General features: G+C 40.0%; 1 long non-coding RNA gene across 1 annotated transcript; it reads right to left on the bottom strand.

The window, feature by feature from the left end:
- Positions 1-591: 591 nt before the first annotated feature.
- Positions 592-22,710, bottom strand: LOC135227258 (uncharacterized). Its single transcript, XR_010317388.1, has 3 exons — positions 21,757-22,710; positions 18,073-18,237; positions 592-664 (listed from the first exon to the last, which is right to left on the bottom strand). It is a non-coding gene; the product is annotated as an uncharacterized LOC135227258 (long non-coding RNA).

Raw genomic sequence — 22,710 nt, 5'->3', positions numbered from 1 at the left:
GCCCTGACTGTAAGGTCCCCCAAAAGCCAGCTTTGGTCATACATTTCTACTAAATTCCAGATCAGTTTTTCAAATTGCAAAATGATTTCTACCTGCAACAGAAGCAAAGGCAAATTTTCAGGTGTGTATTCCCTTCTTAGGCAGCTCTCTAGCTCCCTCTGCATGACATCTGCCTGAACAACAATGGGCTTTGACTCAGCCACCTGAACCCCAGGCAACACAGCAGATAAACAGAAAGAAACAAAATAAAATTATCAATTCTTATGACCTAAAATGACATACAGTTTCTGGTAGTTTTTACACAACCTACTATGCGATTAAATCTAAATTAGTTTCCAAATGACTAATCTTAACAGCCCAAATCAAGGAACTGCAAAATTTCAAATATCACAAAATCAAATCCCTCCAAGGAAACAGTGTCCTGCTCTGATTCAGCAGTGAGCTATTTGGGCTGTTTTGGCATTGTAACCAGTCAATTGCTTCAGCCTTTTGTTTGCAGAAATAACCTTTTCCTGCTAAAAGTTTTCAACAATTTATCAAAATCTAATTTTTTGTTGTATTGAAATATTCATAGCCCATTCTCCTACTCACCTGTAGGATTTTCTTTAGTGCTAGTTCTCTTTCTCTTCTAAAGTAGGAAATGTCCTTCGGTATCCGAACAGAGCTGTAAAAGATTTATGCAAAGGAAGATCTAGACCCAAATCATAGGTACGTCCTGACCCATCATGATTTATATGCAATTCTAAATAACTGCTCATTTCTGATTAAGTATTATCATAGCATAATGGATTGTTGGGGGCATGTAAAGACCACGTGCTTCTGTCTTGGTCAAAATCTCTCTTGCGGACACCTTAACACTTGCTAAACCGTCCCCTCGGCCAATTTTTCCCCCTTCTCCCCACACATAACTTTCCTTTCACCCCCAATTTACCTCACTATTCCAACTCAAGAGTGCAGAGAGGGGCACATGCTAACACAGCTGAGAATTTTTTATTTCCTCCACCTGCATTTCCTTCAGTAACTCATCTCTAGTAAGTACTGTGCTTATCAGGCCTCTATCTCAACTTCGATGACACATAAAACCAGTACCTTATAATTTAAACAAAATGTTTTTACATTTGTGTTCTTGCTGAGTTACCTGGGGTGAAAATGGCCCTTAAAAATCAAATATGAAACACTTCGGCAATTATTTTAACCAAACTTTCTGCTTCAAGAAAATCAATGCTTTATACCCTAGGAAACACATTTATGGCCGAAGTGACTGCGTAAGCAGCTTCACGGACTCCTTTCCAAGCCCAGTAGAGAGGGAGTTGTGTTCACAATGGGCTATGAGACAAGGAGGCACAAGCAGCATTGCTGTGGGGCCTCAGTGGTAAAGGGTGGGACCCAGGGTCAGGAAGAAGGGCGCTCTCCCTATCTGGTATAAAATATTCCCCAAGGCTTGGCAACTTTGGGAACATCAGGGGACAGCAATCCTGGTGCAGACATCACTTTCTCAAGATGAGATTTTGCAGACACTGGTGAGGAGGGCATCCCAGGTGGTTCTGTAATACATGTGAAAGACCACCTGAAGATTTTGAAGGGGATTGTAGCTGCTGAAATTTCAGTTAAGAGTGTTAATATGAACAGACCCATAACAAGAGAAGAGATTGAAGAGATAATTAAAAAAAACTCTCAACAACAACAAAATCCCAGGCCCAGAAAGCTTCACTGGAGAATTGTACCAAACATTCAGAGAAGGGATCACACCAGTACTACTCAAACTATTTCAGAGCACAGAAAAGGAAGGAGTACTCCTGAGTTCATTCTATGAAGCCAGCATAACCCTGATATCAAAGACCAATATCGCTCACGGATATAGGTGCAAAAATTCTCAACAAAATGCTAGCCAGTAGAATTCAGCATCATATCAAAAAAATAATATACCATGACCAAGTGGGACTCATACAAGGTATGCAAGGATGGTTCAGCATTAGAAAATCAATCAGCGTAATCCACCACATAAATAGAACAAAAGAAAAGAAAGACATGATCATCTCAATTTCTGCAGAAAAGGCATCTGATTAAGTTCAACACCCATCCCTGATAAAAACTCTCAATAAAATAGGAATAGAAGGGAAATTCTTCAACATAATAAAGGGCATCTATACAAAACCAGAAATCAGGGGCCCTGGTGGCACAATGGTTAAGAGCTCAACTGCTAATCAAAAGGTCAGCAGTTCGAATCCAACAGCCACTCCTTGGAAACCCTATGGGGCAGTTCTACTCTGTTCTGTAGGGTCACCATGAGTAAGAATTGACTTGACAACAATTTTTTTTTTTTAATACAAAACCAACAGCCAACATCATTCTCAATGGAGAGAGGCTGAAAGCATTCTCCTTGAGAATGGAAACAAGACAAGAGTGTCCTTTATCACCACTCCTATTTACATTGTGCTGGCAGTCCTAGCTAGAGCAATAAGCCCAGAAAAAGAAATAAAGGGCATCCAAATTGGATAGGAAGAAGCAAAACCATCCCTATTCGCAGATGATATGATCCTATACATAAAGAACCCCAAAGATTCCATAAGAAGATGGATTTATGTCTGGGTTCTGGGTTCTGTTCAATTGATCTGTGTACCTGTCGATCTTTGACAAAGGCCCAAAGTCCATTAAATGGGGAAAAAGCAGTATTTTTTAATAAATTGTGCTGGCAAAACTGGATGTCCATCTGTAAAAAAATGAAACAGGACTCATACCTCACACCATATACAAAAACTAACTAAAAATGAATCGAAGGCCTAAATATAAAACCTGCAACGATAAAGATCATGGAAGAAAAAACAGTGACAATGCTAGGGGCTCTAATACATGGCATAAATACGATATAAACCATAATTAACAATGTACAAACACCAGAAAATAAACTAGATAACTTACAGCTCCTAAAAATTAAACACTTATGCTCATCAACAGATTTTACCAAAATAGTAAAAAGAGAACCTACAGACTGGGAAAAAATTTTTGGTTATGACATGTCTGCCAAGGGCCTAATCTATAAAATCCATAGAACACTTCAACACTTCAACAACAAAAAGACAAACAATCCAATTCAAAAATGGACAAAGGATATGAAGAGACACTTCACCAAAGAAGATACTCAGGTGGCTAACAGACACATGAGGAAATGCTCACAATCATTAGCCATTAGACAAATGCAAATCAAAACTACAATGAAATACCATCTCACCCCAACATGACTGGCACTAATCAAAAAAAAAAAAAGAACAGAAAATAACAAATGTTGGAGAGGTGGCAGGGAGATTAGGAATTTTATGCATTGCTGGTGGGAATGTAAAATGGTACAACCGTTATGGAAAACGATATAATGCCTACTTAAAAGACTAGAAATAGAAACACACATGACCCAGCAACCCCACTCCTAGGAATATATCCTAGAGAAATAAGAACCGTCACCGAATAGACATATGCACAACCATGTTCATTGCAGCATTTTTCACAAGAGCAAAAAGATGGAAACAACCTGAGTGCCCACCAACAGATGAATAGATAAACAAATCATGGTACATACACACAATGGAACACTACGCAGTGATGAAGAACAAATGATCAATCCACAACATGGATGAATCTGGAGGGCATTATGCTGAGTGAAATAAGTCAATCACAAAAGGACAAATATTGTATGAGACCAGAATTATAAAAATCCGAGAAAAGATGTACACACAGAAGAAAACAATTCCTGATGGTTACGAAGGAGAAGAAGGATGGGGAAGGGAAGTCACTAAAAAGTAGACAAGTTAACTTTGGTGAAGGGAAAGACAACATACAATATAGGGGAAGGTAGCACATCTTGACCAAGGCAAAGTCATAGAAACTTCCTTGACCATCCAAATACCTTGAGGGACCAAGTTACTGGGGCTGAGGGCTGAGGACCTTGGTCTTGGGGGACATCTAGGTCAACTGGCATTACGTAGTTCATAAAGAAAATGTCCCACATCCTACTTTAGGGAGTAGTGTCTGGGGTCTTAAAAACTTGGGAGTGGCCATATGAGATACCTCTATTGGTCCCATCACATTCAGAGCAAAGGAGAATGAAAAAAACCAAAGACACAAGGAAAATATTAGTCCAAAGGACTAATGGACAACATAAACCACAGCCTCCACCAGCCTGAGCCCAGGACTAGATGGTGCCCAGCTACCTACCGCCAAGGACTGCCTTGACAGGAATCACAATAGAGGGTCCCAGACCAAGTGGGAGAAAAATGTAGAACCAAATTCAAATTCACAAAAAAAGACCAGGCTTACTGGTCTGACAGAGACTGGAGGAACCCTGAGACAATGCACCTGAGACATCCTGTTAACTCAGAATTGAAACCACTCCCAAAGTCTACATTTCAACCAAAGATTAGGCAGGCCTATAAGACAAACAGTAACACATATGAGGAACGTGCTTCTTAGTTCAGTCAAGTATATGGGACCAAACAGGCAACTCCTGCTCAAAAACAAAGACTTGAAGGCGACCCAAAAAACAAGGAACAGGAAAACTGGATGAATGGACATAGGAAATTGGAGGTATGAAGGGAAAGAGGGAGAGTGCTGACACATTGCGGGGATTGTAAACAGTGTCACAAAACAATTTATGTATAAATTTTTGAATGGAAAACTAATTTGCGCTATAAACTTTCACGTAAAATACAATCAAATCAAATAAAAAAATAGTGTTAATACGACCCTCTCAGTCTCTATAGATAAGTTTTAAAAGAAGATGAAAATACACTGTTAGTGTGTATAAGCGTCAGAATGAGCTTGAGCCATGTGAAATCAGGCAACTTACTTAACCACTTTGTGTCAAATTCCCCCATCTGATGGTGGTGGTAATGCCTTCCTTGTCTCCCGACAGGAGCTTTGGTGGCACAGGGCTGCTAACCGAAAGGTTAGCAGTTCTAACCCACCAGCCACTCTGTGGGAGAAAGATGCGGCAGTCTGCTTTTGTAAAGATTACAGCCTTGGAACCCTATGAGACAGTTCTACTCTGTCCTATAGAGCCACTGTGAGTCAGAATCGACTCCATGGCAGTGGGCAATGGATTATCTCTAGACATATTTGCTTGGATGAAGAAAACGGGCAAGCTCTAAAAGGGCCTTGAGAGTAAGAGCATTAATAAATGTAGGGTATAATTTCTGTGATTATTGGGTACCTGGGTCCTAACTGCATCCTCATGGAGGTGGAGAAGCAGTAACCAGAAAGGGAAACAGCTATTAAACAGGCAGTCAGAGAAACAGAAGAAACCCATCCATCCCCTCGCCACCTCTCCCCGGTCTCCTAATTCTTTGGCACGCTGGGAGATTGGGCAGGGTCACAGGCTTAGCTGCCTCAACTATCTCTCACTTGGATCATGTCTTTCCTCACAGCGTCTGTGAATGACCTAAAATAGGCTGGTCAACATAAGTGCATCAACCCACAGAAACAGTCATTCATTCGTTCAGCAAGCATTGTTCATTCAACATACATTCGTTCATTTATTCATTCAGCAAGCACTTATGAAACGTTTAAGCATTGTAAAGTCTTGGGCTCATGGCAGTAAAATGAAGGAAAGAGTGCGAAAAATGAAAGATGACTACAGCAGTATCCTCCAGTTCTCAATTGATTTTTTAGTCTAGTGGCGAATGAGAATGTTGAAGTGATTATCAGCACTGGCCATTTTCCATTTTCTTTTGGACTCCAAAACCTAGCACAGTGCCTGGCAAACAGAAGGTGCTCAATCTGTATTTATTGTGTTAAATTTAGACTCTTTCAGGTGCAGCGTGTGGTGGATTGAAGTAGATAAGTGTGGGTACCCAGAGATTTTCCATCACGCTGTTCCAAAACGGACTTCAGGAAGCCTTTCTTATCACAAGATGTAGTGGGGTGTCACTTGCCTGAGGCTCTGCCATTTAAGTTGCAATAATATCAACAACTCTTCTTTGCATGGTGCTTTCTGGTTTTCAAAATACTTTAACATGCATTATCTCATTTTGCCCTCACAGCCTTATGAGGTAGGCAAGGCACATATTTTTAACCTTGGTTTTCAAATAAGGAAACCAAAGTTTAGAGAAAGTATGTGACTTGTGTGGTTCCCTCATCTTTTATTTCATTACACAATCCATGATTTGCTTTATATACCCAAAGTCTTTCAATGCCAACTCATAAAACACAACAAATACTAGTTCTTCAGAATCATATTTGGAATGAGGTACCAAGGTATCCTACTTACTGCTTCTTACAAAACAAACTAAATACTGGTTCTTTTTAGAACCATCTTCAGAATGAAGCACTAATGCACCTACTTACTGCTTCTTCTCCTGATCGTCCCTCCTCACCCCTCATCATCCACATTGTGTTTGCTCAACTAGTCAACCTAACAGGGCCTTCATATTGCTCCTTAGGGACTGATCTGAAAGGGCTATTTCCCTGAAAGAACTGGATTACAATAGTTGGCAGCATTTGCCTGTAGAAGGCCTCCTAAAAGCATCTTTTAGCCAGAATTTATTACCAAATACCCAGTATTATTTCAATTTTTAAATTTCTCATCAAAATTCAAGGTGAAATTCAATGAAAATATTACTGGGTAAAATAAGATCTCTTTTCAGTGAGTATAACTTGCATAATAGCTTCTGGAACTTCAAGACAATGGCATTTGTGAACACTTAAGAGCACTTTTCCATTTTCTTTGGGAGGACATTGTCTCTTTCTGCCTTGGCAACTCTAGAATATAGGAAAACCTTAAGGGCAGCAGTCAGGTTGGAAAGGGATGCTTGAAATTGCTGTTGTATACCATTTCTTAGCTTGACGTAATGTCAACGGTTCATATAAAAAGAAGTGGGGAGGGCAGTGCCAAGATGGCTGACTAGGTAGACGCTGCCTCGGATCCCTCTTGCAACAAAGACTCGGAAAAACAAGTGAATCGATCACATACATGACAATCTACGAACCCTGACCAACAAACACAGATTTAAAGAGTTGACCTGAGTGACAGACTGAGAAAGAACAACCACGGGGAAGCAGCGACTGTTTTCGGAGCCTGGACCCAGCGTCCCAGTCAGGAAACCTTGGTGCCAGGCTTTGGACTGGGTGCAGGGGAGCTGAGCACGGCATCCTATGACGGTGCAAACACAGGGCACAGCCCTTCCCCCTGAACTGACCTCGGGAGGGGGCCCAGCCGGTCGGCGCGGGCAGCGGGGTGACGCGGCTGGTGGGAGAAAAAGTCGCCGGCAGGCAGCGACTGGTTTTAGAGCCGGGAGTGCGGTGCCCCAGCTGGGGAGCCTTGGCACAGGGCTTTGGACTGGGCGCAGGGGAGCTGAACACGGCATCCTGTGACAGTGCAAACACGGGGCGCAGCCCCAGCCCACTGAACTGACCTCGGGGGAATCCCAGCCAGTGCACACAGGCAGCGCAGCAACGTGGCTGACGGGAGGAGAAGTCACCGGGAGGCAGCAACTATTTTTGGAGCCGGGAGTGTAGCATCCCAGCTGGGGAACCTTGACACTGGGCTTTGGACTGGGAGTGGAGGAACTGACCGCGGCTTCTGAGACAGCGCAAGCATGGGACGCGGGCCTGACCCTCAGGGGCAATCTCTACCCAGCCAGCGCACACAGTCGACGTGCCCCTCGGGAATCTCAGATAAAACAGTCATCCCAAGCAAGATAAGTAACTTTGTCTATATTCCGGAGTGCTACTCTCTCCTGTTTATCTGAACCCTCCCCTCCCCAGGTGGCTTCATTAACATCGGAATTTCCTGAGCCAGAGGGAGAACTGCTCCACAGTTTTTCTTTTCCTCTTTTTTTGGGTCTTTTCCTAATCCATTCTTCTGGCCTGAGAGAAGCAACCACAAAAAACCCAGGGACCAAAAATCCTTCCCTAATTGGACTAAAAACACAGAACCAGCTCCAGCCAAGCATACGCGATCCACAGTCTCAGGCTTTCATCCCTACAGGGAACAACGTGGCTATTATAATGCAAAGGCATTTCTGATAGGGTTCTGACTGCAATTGTTTTAGCTGATTTACTGGAAAGACAAGTTTCCCAGGTCTGATATCTCTGTGTATTCAACAGAGCCCTCACTGACCCACAACAGGGAATTGAGGGCTGAAGCTCCCCCCAGACCACCTAGCCTCCTGCCTTAGGGGTCTAAGGAGGGTGACACCTACCAATCTGTAGAGGTACTTGCATTGCGGGCCTAAGGTACAGCTGCAGAGCCCACCCACCAAAGTGCTTTAGGAATAGAGACACACCTCCCTCACTGACACTTGGGGGAAGCCTGTCAGCATCCTGCTCCCCCCCGGAGTGTGAACCCCAGCTGCTACTAGAATCTGGTGCACACAACTATCACCACTACTTCTCTAGGTGGATAGGTGACAGTCTGCATCACACACTTGATGACCCAAAATCAGATTCTACTCAAGAATAGTGAATGGACTCAGGCATATATATCTGGTAACAGCCCAAACCAGCTGGTAATAGGTCATAAGTGAGTCAAGGGCTACAAGATGCAAGACAGCGCAATCTAGTAGCCCATCTATGTATATTGAAAGAAAACAAAACTAGATAAGACTCAGTGAGCAAATATAGAATAAATAACTACAATATCTTAGTGATGGCTCGGAGACAGCAGTCGATATCAAACCACATAAAGAAGCAGATCATGACTCCTTCTATAACCCCCCAAACTAAAGAATCAAAATCTTTCCCAAACGAAGATACAATCCTGGAATTGCTAGATACAGAATATAAAAAACTAATTTTCAGAATGCTTCAAGACATCAGGGATGACCTCAGAAATGAAATAAGGCAAGCTACAGAAAAAGCTAAGGAACACACTGATAAAGCAGTTGAAGAACTAAAAAAGATTATTCAAGAACATAGTGGAAAAACTAATAAGTTGCAAGAATCCATAGAGAGACAGCATTCAGAAATCCAAAAGATTAACAATAAAATTACAGAATTAGACAATGCAATAGGAAGTCAGAGGAGCAGACTCGAGCAATTAGAATGCAGACTGGGAAATCTGGAGGACCAGGGAATTAACACCAATACAGCTGAAAAAAATTCAGATAAAAGAATTAGAAAAAATGAAGAAACCCTAAGAATCATGTGGGACTCTATCAAGAAGGATAACTTGCCGGTGATTGGAGTCCCAGAATAGGGAGGGATAACAGAAAACACAGAGAGAATAGTTGAAGATCTACTGGCAGAAAACTTCCCTGACATCATGAAAGATGAAAGGATATCTATCCAAGATGCTCATTGAACCCCATTTAAGATTGATCCAAAAAGAAAAACACCAAGACATATTATCATCAAACTCGCCAAAACCAAAGATAAAGAGAAAATTTTAAAAGCAGCCAGGGATAAAAGAAAGGTCTCCTACAAGGGAGAATCAATAAGAATAAGTTCAGACTACTCAGCAGAAACCGTGCAGGCAAGAAGGCAATGGGATGACATATACAGAGCACTGAAGGAGAAAAACTGTCAGCCAAGGATCATATATCCAGCAAAACTCTCTCTGAAATATGAAGGTGAAATTAAGATATTTATAGATAAACACAAGCTTAGAGAATTTGCAAAAACCAAACCAAAGCTACAAGAAATACTAAAGGAAATTGTTTGGTCAGAAAACCAATAATATCAGATACCAGCACAACACAAGGTCACAGAACAGAGCAGCCTGATACCAACTCAGATAGGGAAATCACAAAAACAAATTAAGATTAATTAAAAAAAAAAAAAAGCTCAAAACAGGGAATCATTGAAGTCAATATGTAAAAGATCACAATAATCAAAAAGAGAGACTAAATACAGGTGGCATAGAACTGCCATATGGAGAGGGATACAAGGCGATATAGGACAATACAAGTTAGGTTTTTACTTAGAAAAATAGGGGTAAATATCAAGGCAACCACAAAGAGGTATAACAACTCCATAACTCAAAATAAAAACCAAGAAAAACGTAACGACTCAGCAAACATAAAGTCAAATACTATGAAAATGAGGAACACACAATTTACAAAGAAAAACATCTCAGCACAAAAAAGTAAGTGGAAAAATGAAATTGTCAACAACACACATAAAAAGGCATCAAAATGACAACACTAAACACATCTATAATTACGCTGAATGTAAATGGACTAAACGCACCAATAAAGAGACAGAGAGTCTCAGACTGGATAAAGAAACACGATCCGTCTATATGCTGCCTACAAGAGACACACCTTAGACTTAGAGACACAAACAAACTAAAACTTAAAGCGTGGAAAAAAATATATCAAGCAAACAATAAGCAAAAAAGAGCAGGAGTAGCAATACTAATTTCTGACAAAATAGACTTTAAAGTTAAATCCACCACAAAGGATAAAGAAGGACACTACATAATGATAAAAGGGACAATTGACCAGGAAGATATAACCATATTAAATATTTATTCACCCAATGACAGGGCTGCAAGATACATAAAACAAATGTTAACAGAACTGAAAAGTGAGATAGACACCTCCGCAATTATAGTAGGAGACTTCAACAAGCCACTTTCGGAGAAGGACAGGACATCCAGTAAGAAGCGCAATAGAGATACAGAAGACCTAATTACTACAATCAACCAACTTGACCTCATTGACTTATACAGAACTCTCCACCCAACTGCTGCAAAGTATACTTTTTTTCTAGCACACATGGAACATTCTCTAGAATAGACCACATATTAGGTCATAAAACAAACCTTTGCAGAGTCTAAAACATCGAAATATTACAAAGCATCTTCTCAGACCACAAGGCCATAAAAGTGGAAATCAATAACAGAAAAATTAGGGAAAAGAAATCAAATACTTGGAAACTGAACAAGACCCTCCTGAAAAAAGACTGGGTTATAGAAGACATTAAGGAGGGAATAAAGAAATTCATAGAATGCAATGAGAATGAAAATACTTCCTATCAAAACCTCTGGGACACAGCAAAAGCAGTGCTCAGAGGCCAATTTATATCGATAAATGCACACATACAAAAAGAAGAAAGAGCCAAAATCAGAGAACTCTCCCTACAACTTGAACAAATAGAAAGTGAGCAACAAAAGAATCCATCAGGCACCAGAAGAAAACAAATGATAAAAATTAGAGCTGAACTAAATGAATTGGAGAACAGAAAAACAATTGAAAGAATTAACAAAGCCAAAAGCTGGTTCTTTGAAAAAATTAACAAAATTGATAAACCATTGGCTAGACTGACTAAAAAAATACAGGAAAGGAAACAAATAACCTGAATAAGAAACGAGATGGGCCACATCACAACAGACCCAACTGAAATTAAAAGAATCATATCAGATTATTACAAAAAATTGTACTCTAACAAATTTGCAAACCTAGAAGAAATGGATGAATTCCTGGAAAAACACTACCTACCTAAACTAACACAATCAGAAGTAGAACAACTAAATAGACCCATAACAAAAAAAGAGATTGAAACGGTAATCAAAAAACTCCCAACAAAAAAAAGCCCTGGCCCGGATGGCTTTACTGCAGAGTTCTACCAAACTTTCAGAGAAGAGTTAAGACCACTACTACTAAAAGTATTTCAAAGCATAGAAAATGACGGAACACTACCTAACTCATTCTATGAAGCCACCATATTCCTGATACCAAAACCAGGTAAAGACATTACAAAAAAAGAAAATTACAGACCCATATCCCTCATGACCATAGACACAAAAATCCTCAACAAAATTCTAGCCAATAGAATTCAACAACATATCAAAAAAATAATCCACCATGACCAAGTGGGATTTATACCAGGTATGCAAGGCTGGTTTAATATTAGAAAAAACATTAATGTAATCCACCATATAAATAAAACAAAAGACAAAAACCACATGATCTTATCAATTGATGCAGAAAAGGCATTTGACAAAGTTCAACACTCATTCATGATAAAAACTCTCAGCAAAATAGGAATTGAAGGAACATTCCTCAACATAATAAAGGGCATCTATACAAAGCCAACAGCCAACATCACTCTACATGGAGAGAGCCTGAAAGCATTTCCCTTGAGAACAGGAACCAGACAAGGATGCCCTTTATCACCGCTCTTATTCAACATTGTGCTAGAGGTCCTAGCCAGAGCAATTAGGCTAGACAAAGAAATAAAGGGCATGCGGATTGACAAGGAGGAAGTAAAATTATCTCTATTTGCAGATGACATGATCTTATACACAGAAAACCCTAAGAAATCCTCCAGAAAACTACTGAACCTAATAGAAGAGTTTGGCAGAGTCTCAGGTTATAAGATAAACATACAAAAATCACTTGGATTCCTCTACAACAACAAAAAGAACATCGAAGAGGAAATCACCAAATCAATACCATTCACAGTAGCCCCCAAGAAGATAAAATACTTAGGAATAAATCTTACCAAAGATGTAAAAGACCTATACAAAGAAAACTACAAAGTACTACTACAAGAAACTAAAATGGATCTACTTAAGTGGAAAAACATACGTTGCTCATGGATAGGAAGACTTAACATAGTAAAAATGTCTATTCTACCAAAAGCCATCTATACATACAATGCACTTCCGATCCAAATTCCAATGTCATTTTTTAATGCGATGGAGAAACAAATCACCAACTTCATATGGAAGGGAAAGAAGCCTTGGATAAGTAAAGCATTACTGAAAAAGAAGAAGAGAGACCTCTGTGTTGATAAAAATGAATGTCCGGGAGGCGGGGCCAAGATGGCGGACTAGGTAGACGCTACCTCGGATCCCTCTTGCAACAAAGACTCGGAAAAACAAGTGAATCGATCACATACATAACAATCTACGAACCCTGAACAACAAACACAGATTTAGAGACGGAGAACGAACAAATACGGGGAAGCAGCGATTGTTTTCAGAGCCTGGAGCCAGCGTACCAGTCAGCGGATTTTCTGGAAACACTAGTTTCCCAGTAATGGCTCAGAGACAGCAGTGCATATCAAACCACATAAAGAAGCAGACCATGACAGCTTCTCCAACCCCCCCAAACAAAAGAATCAAAATTTTTCCCAAATGAAGATACAATCCTGGAATTATCAGATACAGAATATAAAAAACTAATTTACAGAATGCTTCAAGACATCACAAACGAAATAAGGCAAACTGCAGAAAACGCCAAGGAACACACTGATAAAACTGTTGAAGGACTAAAAAAGATTATTCAAGAACATAGTGGAAAAATTAATAAGTTGCAAGAATCCATAGAGAGACAGCATTCAGAAACCCAAAAGATTAACAATAAAATTACAGAATTAGACAATGCAATAGGAAGTCAGAGGAGCAGACTCGAGCAATTAGAATGCAGAGTGGGACATCTGGAGGACCAGGGAATCAACACCAACATAGCTGAAAAAAAATCAGATAAAAGAATTAAAAAAAATAAAGAAACTCTAAGAATCATGTGGGACTCTATCAGGAAGGATAACTTGCCGGTGATTGGAGTCCCAGAACAGGGAGGGGGGACAGAAAACACAGAGAAAATAGTTGAAGAACTCCTGACACAAAACTTCCCTGACATCATGAAACACGAAAGGATATCTATCCAAGAAGCTCATCGAACCCCATTTAAGATTGATCCAAAAAGAAAAACACCAAAACATATTATCATCAAACTCGCCAAAACCAAAGATAAAGAGAAAATTTTAAAAGCAGCCAGGGATAAAAGAAAGGTTTCCTTCAAGGGAGAATCAATAAGAATAAGTTCAGACTACTCAGCAGAAACCATGCAGGCAAGAAGGGAATGGGGCGACATATACAGAGCACTGAAGGAGAAAAACTGCCAGCCAAGGATCATATATCCAGCAAAACTCTCTCTCAAATATGAAGGCAAAATTAAGATATTTACAGATAAACACAAGTTTAGAGAATTTCCAAAAACCAAACCAAAGCTACAAGAAATACTAAAGGATATTGTTTGGTCAGAAAACCAATAATATCAGACACCAGCACAACACAAGGTCACAAAACAGAACGTCCTGATAACAACTCAAATAGGGAAATCACAAAAACAAAATAAGATTAATTAAAAAAAAAAGTACACATAACAGGGAATCATGGAAGTCAATATGTAAAAGATCACAATAATCAAAAAGAGGGACTAAATACAGGAGACATTGAACTGCCATATGGAGAGTGATACAAGGCGATATAGAACAATACAAGTTAGGTTTTTACTTAGAAAAATAGGGGTAAATAATAAGGTAACCACAAAAAGGTATAACAACTCCATAACTCAAGATAAAAGCCAAGAAAAACGTAACGACTCAAGTAACATAAAGCAAACACTATGAAAATGATGATCTCACAATTTACTAAGAAAAACGTCTCAGCACAAAAAATTTTGTGGAAAAATGAAATGGCCAACAACACACATGAAAAGGCATCAAAATGACAGCACTAAAAACTTATTTATCTATAATTACGCTGAAAGTAAATGGACTAAATGCACCAATAAAGAGGCAGAGAGTCACAGACTGAATAAAGAAACACGATCCATCTATATGCTGCCTACAAGAGACACACCTTAGACTTAGAGACACAAACAAACTAAAACTCAAAGGATGGAAAAAAATATATCAAGCAAACAATAAGCAAAAAAGAAGAGGAGTAGCAATATTAATTTCTGACAAAATAGACTTTAGACTTAAATCCACCACAAAGGATAAAGAAGGACACTATATAATGATAAAAGGGACAATTGACCAGGAAGATATAACCATATTAAATATTTATTCACCCAACGACAGGGCTGCAAGATACATAAATCAAATGTTAACAGAACTGAAAAGTGAGATAGACACCTCCGCAATTATAGTAGGAGACTTCAACACACCACTTTCGGAGAAGGACAGGACATCCAGTAAGAAGCTCAATAGAGACACGGAAGACCTACTTACAACAATCAACCAACTTGACCTCATTGACTTATACAGAACTCTCCACCCAACTGCTGCAAAGTATACTTTTTTTCTAGCACACATGGAACATTCTCTAGAATAGACCACATATTAGGTCATAAAACAAACCTTTGCAGAGTCTAAAACATCGAAATATTACAAAGCATCTTCTCAGACCACAAGGCCATAAAAGTGGAAATCAATAACAGAAAAACCAGGGAAAAGAAATCAAATACTTGGAAACTGAACAATACCCTCCTGAAAAAAGACTGGGTTATAGAAGACATCAAGGAGGGAATAAGGAAATTCATAGAATGCAATGAGAATGAAAATACTTCCTATCAAAACCTCTGGGACACAGCAAAAGCAGTGCTCAGAGGCCAATTTATATCGATAAATGCACACATACAAAAAGAAGAAAGAGCCAAAATCAGAGAACTCTCCCTACAACTCGAACAAATAGAAAGTGAGCAACAAAAGAAACCATCAGGCACCAGAAGAAAACAAATAATAAAAATTAGAGCTGAACTAAATGAATTAGAGAACAGAAAAACAATTGAAAGAATTAACAAAGCCAAAAGCTGGTTCTTTGAAAAAATTAACAAAATTGATAAACCATTGGCTAGACTGACTAAAGAAATACAGGAAAGGAAACAAATAACCCGAATAAGAAACGAGAAGGACCACATCACAACAGAACCAAATGAAATTAAAAGAATCATTTCAGATTACTACGAAAAATTGTACTCTAACAAATTTGAAAACCTAGAAGAAATGGATGAATTCCTGGAAAAACACTACTTACCTAAACTAACACATTCAGAAGTAGAACAACTAAATAGACCCATAACAAAAAAAGAGATTGAAACGGTAATCGAAAAACTCCCAACAAAAAAAAAGCCCTGGCCCGGACGGCTTCACTGCAGAGTTCTACCAAACTTTCAGAGAAGAGTTAAGACCACTACTACTGAAGGTATTTCAAAGCATAGAAAATGACGGAATACTACCTAACTCATTCTATGAAGCCACCATCTCCCTGATACCAAAACCAGGTAAAGACATTACAAAAAAAGAAAATTGTAGACCTATATCCCTCATGAACATAGATGCAAAAATCCTCAACAAAATTCTAGCCAATAGAATTCAACAACACATCAAAAAAATAACTCTAGGAGCCCTAATACAAGGCATAAACAGAATACAAAACATTACCAAAAATGATGAAGAGAAACCCGATAACTGGGAGCTCCTAAAAATCAAACGCCTATGCTCATCTAAAGACTTCACCAAAACAGTAAAAAGACCACCTACAGACTGGGAAAGAATTTTCAGCTATGACATCTCCGACCAGCGCCTGATCTCTAAAATCTACATGATTCTGTCAAAACTCAACCACAAAAAGACTAACAACCCAATCAAGAAGTGGGCAAAGGATATGAACACACATTTCACTAAAGAAGATATTCAGGCAGCCAACAGGTACATGAGAAAATGCTCTTGATCATTAGCCATTAGAGAAAAGCAAATTAAAACTACGATGAGATTCCATCTCATTCCAACAAGGCTGGCATTAATCCAAAATACACAAAATAATAAATGTTGGAGAGGCTGCAGAGAGACTGGAACTCTTACACACTGCTGGTGGGAATGTAAAATGGTACAACCACTTTGGAAATCTATCTGGCGTTATCTTAAACAGTTAGAAATAGAACTACCATACAACCCAGAAATCCCACTCCTCGGAATATACCCTAGAGATACAAGAGCCTTCACACAAACAGATATATGCACACCCATGTTTATTGCAGCTCTGTTTACAATAGCAAAAAGCTGGAAGCAACCAAGGTGTCCATCAACGGACGAATGGGTAAATAAATTGTGGTATATTCACACAATGGAATACTACGCATCGATAAAGAACAGTGACGAATCTGTGCAACATTTCATAACATGGAGGAACCTGGAAGGCATTATGCTCAGCAAAATTAGAGGCAAAAGGACAAATATTGTATAAGACCACTATCATAAGATCTTGAGAAATAGTATAAACTGAAAACAACACATACTTTTGTGGTTACGAGTAGGGGAGGGAGGGAGGGTGGGAGAGAGGTTTTTTACTGATTAGTTAGTAGATAAGAACTACTTTAGATGAAGGGAAGGACAATACTCAGTACATGGAAGGTCAGCTCAACTGGACTGGACCAAAAGCAAAGAAGTTTCCAGGACAAACTGAATGCTTCAAAGGTCAGCGGAGCAAGGGCAGGGGTTTGGGGTCTATGGTTTAAGGGGACTTCTAAGTCAATTGGCAAAATAATTCTATTATGAAAACATTCTGCATCCCACTGTGAAATGTGGCGTCTGGGGTCTTAAATGCTAACAAGCGGCCATCTGAGATGTATCAATTGGTCTCAACCCACCTGGATCAAAGGAGAATGAAGAACACCAAGGTCACACGATAACTATGAGCCCAAGAGACAGAAAGGGCCACAGGAACCAGAGACCTACATCATCCTGAGACCAGAAGAACTAGTTGGTGCCCGGCCACAACCAATGACTGCCCTGACAGGGAGCACAACAGAGAACCCCTGAGGGAGCAGGAGATCAGTTGGATGCAGACCCCCCCTTCTCACAAAAAGACCGTACTTAATGGTCTGACTGAAACTAGAGGAATCTCGGCGGTCATTGTCCCCAAACCTTCTGTTGGCCCAGGACAGGAACCATTCCCGAATACAACTCATCAGACATGGAAGGGACTGGACAGTGGGTAGGAGAGAGATGCTGATGAGGAGTGAGCTACTTGTATCAGGTGGACACTTGAGACTGTGTTGGCATCTCCTGTCTGGAGGGGGGATGGGAGGATAGAGAGAGTCGGAAGCTGGCAAAATTGTCACGAAAGGAGAGACTGGAAGGGCTGACTCATTGGGGGAGAGCAAGTGGGAGTATGGAGTAAGGTGTATATAAACCTATATGCGACAGACTTGATTTGTAAACGTTCACCTGAAGCTCAATAAAAATTAAAAAAAAAAAAAGAAGAGGGGAGTTGATGGAGATTACGAGGTGAGAGTGGGGGTTAAAGTCCCTGAAGATCTCACCTTCACACTGCCACTATTTATTTACCTATAAGTTCTATTAGCTGTCCCCTGAAGAGCCCCGTGTTCTTCTATCTCAGACTTCAGCTCAGTCAATTGCATAGCCAGTTCCTTCTCCAACAGCTGGATCCTTTCTGTGGAAGCAATCTTATAAATTTCATCCATCGTTTGCATTTGCTGTTTTCCTGTATCCCTGAAAAAGAAGAGCACAAAGCTTGTGGGTGACTTCCCCCGTGACCATTACCAAGTGTGCAGAACTTTGGCTATCTTTGCCCAAAGGACATGTATGCTTTTGCAGTTTAAAGACACAATCAGACTAGATTGTTGTTGTTTATGTTTTAACTACCACTGAGCAAACAGTAGAGAAAAAGTAGTTTAGAAGCTCCATTGACTATGCTTTTGTTCAGTTCAGTTCACCTTCAGAAGTGTCTCTGCTCCAGCTTTGACTGTGGGGTATGTTAAATCAGAACGCACCCCATCCCAAGCCCACAGGCTTCAGAAAGGCTTGTGGGGATCACACGCTAAACACTATGAACATTGGTTATTGCTGGCTGATATCACTTCAACTGGGACAAACGATGGCTATGTACAGGATCTCTCTATCATGGTTAGATTTCTCCATAAGTTTTATGAGGGTTTGAGCTTGTGGCTAGGGAGAATATATTGAAGGTGGGAAGCTATCTAACATGAACATGATCCATGAACTTTTATGGTAAGAAAAAAATTATACTTACATATTTGGATATGTTTTCTTAATTTTGAATACCTACATCTGGCATATTGAATTTATCAATAAACAAAAATTTTTGATCATTCCTATCCTACTCTACTCATTTGACAGCCCTTCAAATTCAATTTAATTGTGAAGTACTTAGTGTCTTGTTCTATTAAACAGCGTAGATCAACAGCATGACCTAGAAATCCTGGAGCCCATGGATTATAGTAGATTCAGTGGAGAATGTGTAGCCTCTCCTTGGATGGAGCTCCACCAGGCATGTTTGTTGGGCTACTGCTGTCCTGGACAGGTAGGGATAACGTCACTCTTAGGCCACATTGTTGCTGTTAACCGCTGTTGAGTCAGCCCCGATTCATGGCGACCCCACGCACGAGGAACAAAATGCTGCCTATTCCTGCGCTAGCCCCGTGGTCAGTTGCAGATAGGATTATTGTAATCCATAGGGGTTTCATTGGTTGATTTTTGAAAGTACATAGCCAGGCCTTTCTTAGTCTGGAAGTTCCACTGTAACCTGTTCAGCATCATAGCAAAATGCAAGTCTCCACAGATAGAGGGGTGGAGGCTGCACATGAGGTGCACTGGCTGGGAATTGAATCTTCGTCTCCCACATGGAGAATGTAGGCCACATTAAAAACCAAACCAAACCCTCTGCCCTCAAGTTGATTCCGACTCATACAGACCCAGTAGCACAGGGTAGAACTGCCCCATAGGGTTTCCAAGGAGTGGCCGGTGGATTCAAGCTGTTGATCTTTTGGTTAGCGGCTGAGCTCTTAACGCACCACCAGGACTCCAAGGCCATGTTACCTACTGCCATGGAGTCGATTCTGACTCATAGCAAACCTATAGGACAAAGTAGAAGTGCCCCATAGAATTTCCAAGGAGGGCCCAGTGGATTTGAGCTGGCAACCATTTGGTTAGCAGCCTTAGCTCTTAACCACTATGCCTCTAGGGTTTCCTCAGGCCACATTAAACCCCCCAAAAAGAAAAAAAAAAAACAAACCCACTGACATTGAGTCGATTCTGACTCATAGCAAAGGCCACATTAGAGTGGTTTAAAATATTTAAATATTTTTTCGCTTTGACATTTCTAGATTTTCATTGTTCCTTTCAGATATATTTCATTTTCTTAAGTTCATATGCTTTAGTTTTAACAAATAATTAAGCTGCAGCCATGTTTTGTGCAGAGGCCTCCTTTGAGAGCCTATGTGTTCTTTTTACAAACATTAAAAAATGGAAATGAGCATCCATGTTCAGTCTAGGTTGTGGACCTGCTGAGTAATGAATCTGTCATGTTTGGCACACTGCTAGAGCTCAATAAAGTGCCTGTTATTGTCCTTAGCAAAAGTGAAATGTTGTTATGAAAAATATTTGCTGTTTGGCAGTGTCCTTTCAGTTGGGCAAACAGTTCAACAGCTGCCTTAACAGCTGCATTCCAGCTGGCAGCCAAGAGAGACTGGATGACTTGGTTTCCCAGAGGATGAACATTCTGCCTTCATTTCCTGATAAGTTTCAACACTTCACAGCTCAGAAATGAGAAAATTTAATCCTATACCATTTAGCTTTCTACACAGTCAAGTACAGTACCCAGAAAACTAACACAGGGAAAGGTTAGTCTTTGACAACTCTCCATGGAATGGATCCAATCCAGAGGAATCCATGCCTGCTGGGCTCTCGTGATCCACTTTAAAGAGACAAGCAACTATTTATACCGGGCGGGGGTGGGGCGTGGGGGAGGGAGGGGTCATTGCCTGGATACCTACTGTGTGCCAGGCTGGCACTGGGCCCTCACTTAAAGTCTCAGGAGATTCCCAGAAATTGCATCAATAGTGTCTTTTAAAAATAAGTACATTTAATTAACTACAACAACCTTTTTTTTTTAATGTGTTTAAAAAGTGGTAAAATTTAACCTATAAGACAGAGATTATACAATTAGCTTGAGCAGGGTTTGGGGGTGTTCAATGGATGGTTAAAGTGAGCTTAGATGTAGTTAAAGCAAGCACGTACCAAAGAAAACTACTGGCTCTAGACTCTTAGGACAATGTATGTTGTTGTTGATAGTTGTTCTTGAGTTGATCTTGACTCATGGCAACCCGGTGTGTGGAGTGGAACTGCTCCATAGGGTTTTCAAGGCTGTGACCTTTTGGAAGCAGATCACCAGGCCTGTCTTCCAAGGTGCTCTGGGTGAATTTCAACTGCCAACATTATGGCTAATAGCTGAATGTTTAACTGTGTGTATAATGCACATTAAAAATTTCAAGGTGATTACTAAAAGAATAGAATGTAATCTAGAGCTTTTCAAACAAGTTGGGGTGAGGGGTGGGATGGAACTTTTAAAATCCAATAGAAGACAGGAAATGAGGGAGAAAAAATGAAACAAAGGATGGTAGAAATAAGTTCAAATATATCAGTAATTACAACAAATATAGGGGACTTTTGTGGTTCAGAATTCTTGCCTCCCATGCAGGAGATCAGGGTTCGATTCCTGGCCAATGCACCTCATGCTCAGCCACCACCCATCTGTCAGTGAGGCTTACATGTTGCTATGATGCTGAGCAAGTTTCAACGGAGCTTCCAAGGTAAGATGGACTAGGGAGAAAGAGCTGGTTATCTACTCCAAAAATCAGCCAGTGAAAACCCTATGGATCACAACAGTCTGCTCTGCAAACATTCATGGGGATGATGCACGTTATTGATTGAATTTTTTCCCCCCAAAATGTGTATCAACTTGGCTAGGCCGTGATTCCAAGTACTGTGTGATTGTCCAATATTTTATCATCTGATATGATTTTCCCACCTGTTGTAAATCCTACCCCTGTGATGATAATAAGGCAGGATTAGAGGTAGGACTCAATCTTGTAGATTGAGTTTTGTCTTAAATCAGTCTCTTTTGAGATATAAAAGAGAGAATCAAGCAGAGAGATGGGGGGCTTCATACAACCAAGAAGGCAGCACTGGGAGTGTAGCACATCTTTTTACCTGGGTTTCTGTACTGAGAAGCTCCTAGACCAGGAGAAGATTGATGACAAGGGCCTTCCCCCAGAGCCAACAGAGAGAGAGCCTTCCCCAGGAACTGACACTCCGGACGCAGGCTTCTAGCCTCCTAGACTGTGAGAGAATAAATTTCTCTTTGTTAAAGCCATCCACTTGTGGTATTTCTGTTATAGCAGCACTAGATAACTGAGACAACTAGGATAACTAGGACTAGGTAGTGTTTCATTTCATTGCGCATGGGGTTGTCATGAGTCAGGGGCCAGCTGAACAGCAGCTGACAATAACAACAACAATAAATATAAATGGATTAACCCCACTTTTCAAAAGACAAAAAGCAGCATAATTTCGAGGATTTTTAAATGTCCTAAAATTGATAGTGTCGTGTTTACCAAAATAAAACAATAACTTTTATTTCACCCAATGCCAGAATTTAAACTGATAAGCAAGCTGGTCCCATATCACTCTGAGGCAATTCAATCCTCTTCATGAAGATCTGCACAGATAGGTATACCACAACCCGCCTTGGGTAACCATTTTTGGTGCTTGGTCATCTTGATCATGAAAATATTCTTCCAGGGTTCAAAGGAAATATCTCCTTTGTTAAACTGCATGTGATCTTCTGCATTAGTAGGCATAAAAGGCTAAACTATTTTATTAATCCTTTTAAAGAACCAACATTTAGTTTTATTGGGTTTTCTCTGTTTTGTCTGCCTTCTCTTCTGTTGATGTTTGCTCACATCTTTTATTATATGCTTCCTTCTACTATCCTGAGTTTAATTTTATTTTTCTAGCTTCTTGAGACGGAAGCTTAGATTAGTAATTTTCAATCTATGAGTTGGAATCGAATTGACTTGGCAGCAGTTTGATTTTTTGTTTTTTTCTTTTAATATAGGCATTTAAAGCTATGTATTTCCCTCTTTTTTTTTTTATTTCCCTCTA

The sequence above is a fragment of the Loxodonta africana genome, chromosome 1 (assembly GCF_030014295.1).
Source record: "Loxodonta africana isolate mLoxAfr1 chromosome 1, mLoxAfr1.hap2, whole genome shotgun sequence".
NCBI classification, from domain to species: Eukaryota; Metazoa; Chordata; class Mammalia; order Proboscidea; family Elephantidae; genus Loxodonta; species Loxodonta africana.
The sequence above is the reverse complement of the archived record's forward strand: the minus strand, read 5'-3'. Positions and strand labels throughout refer to the sequence as shown.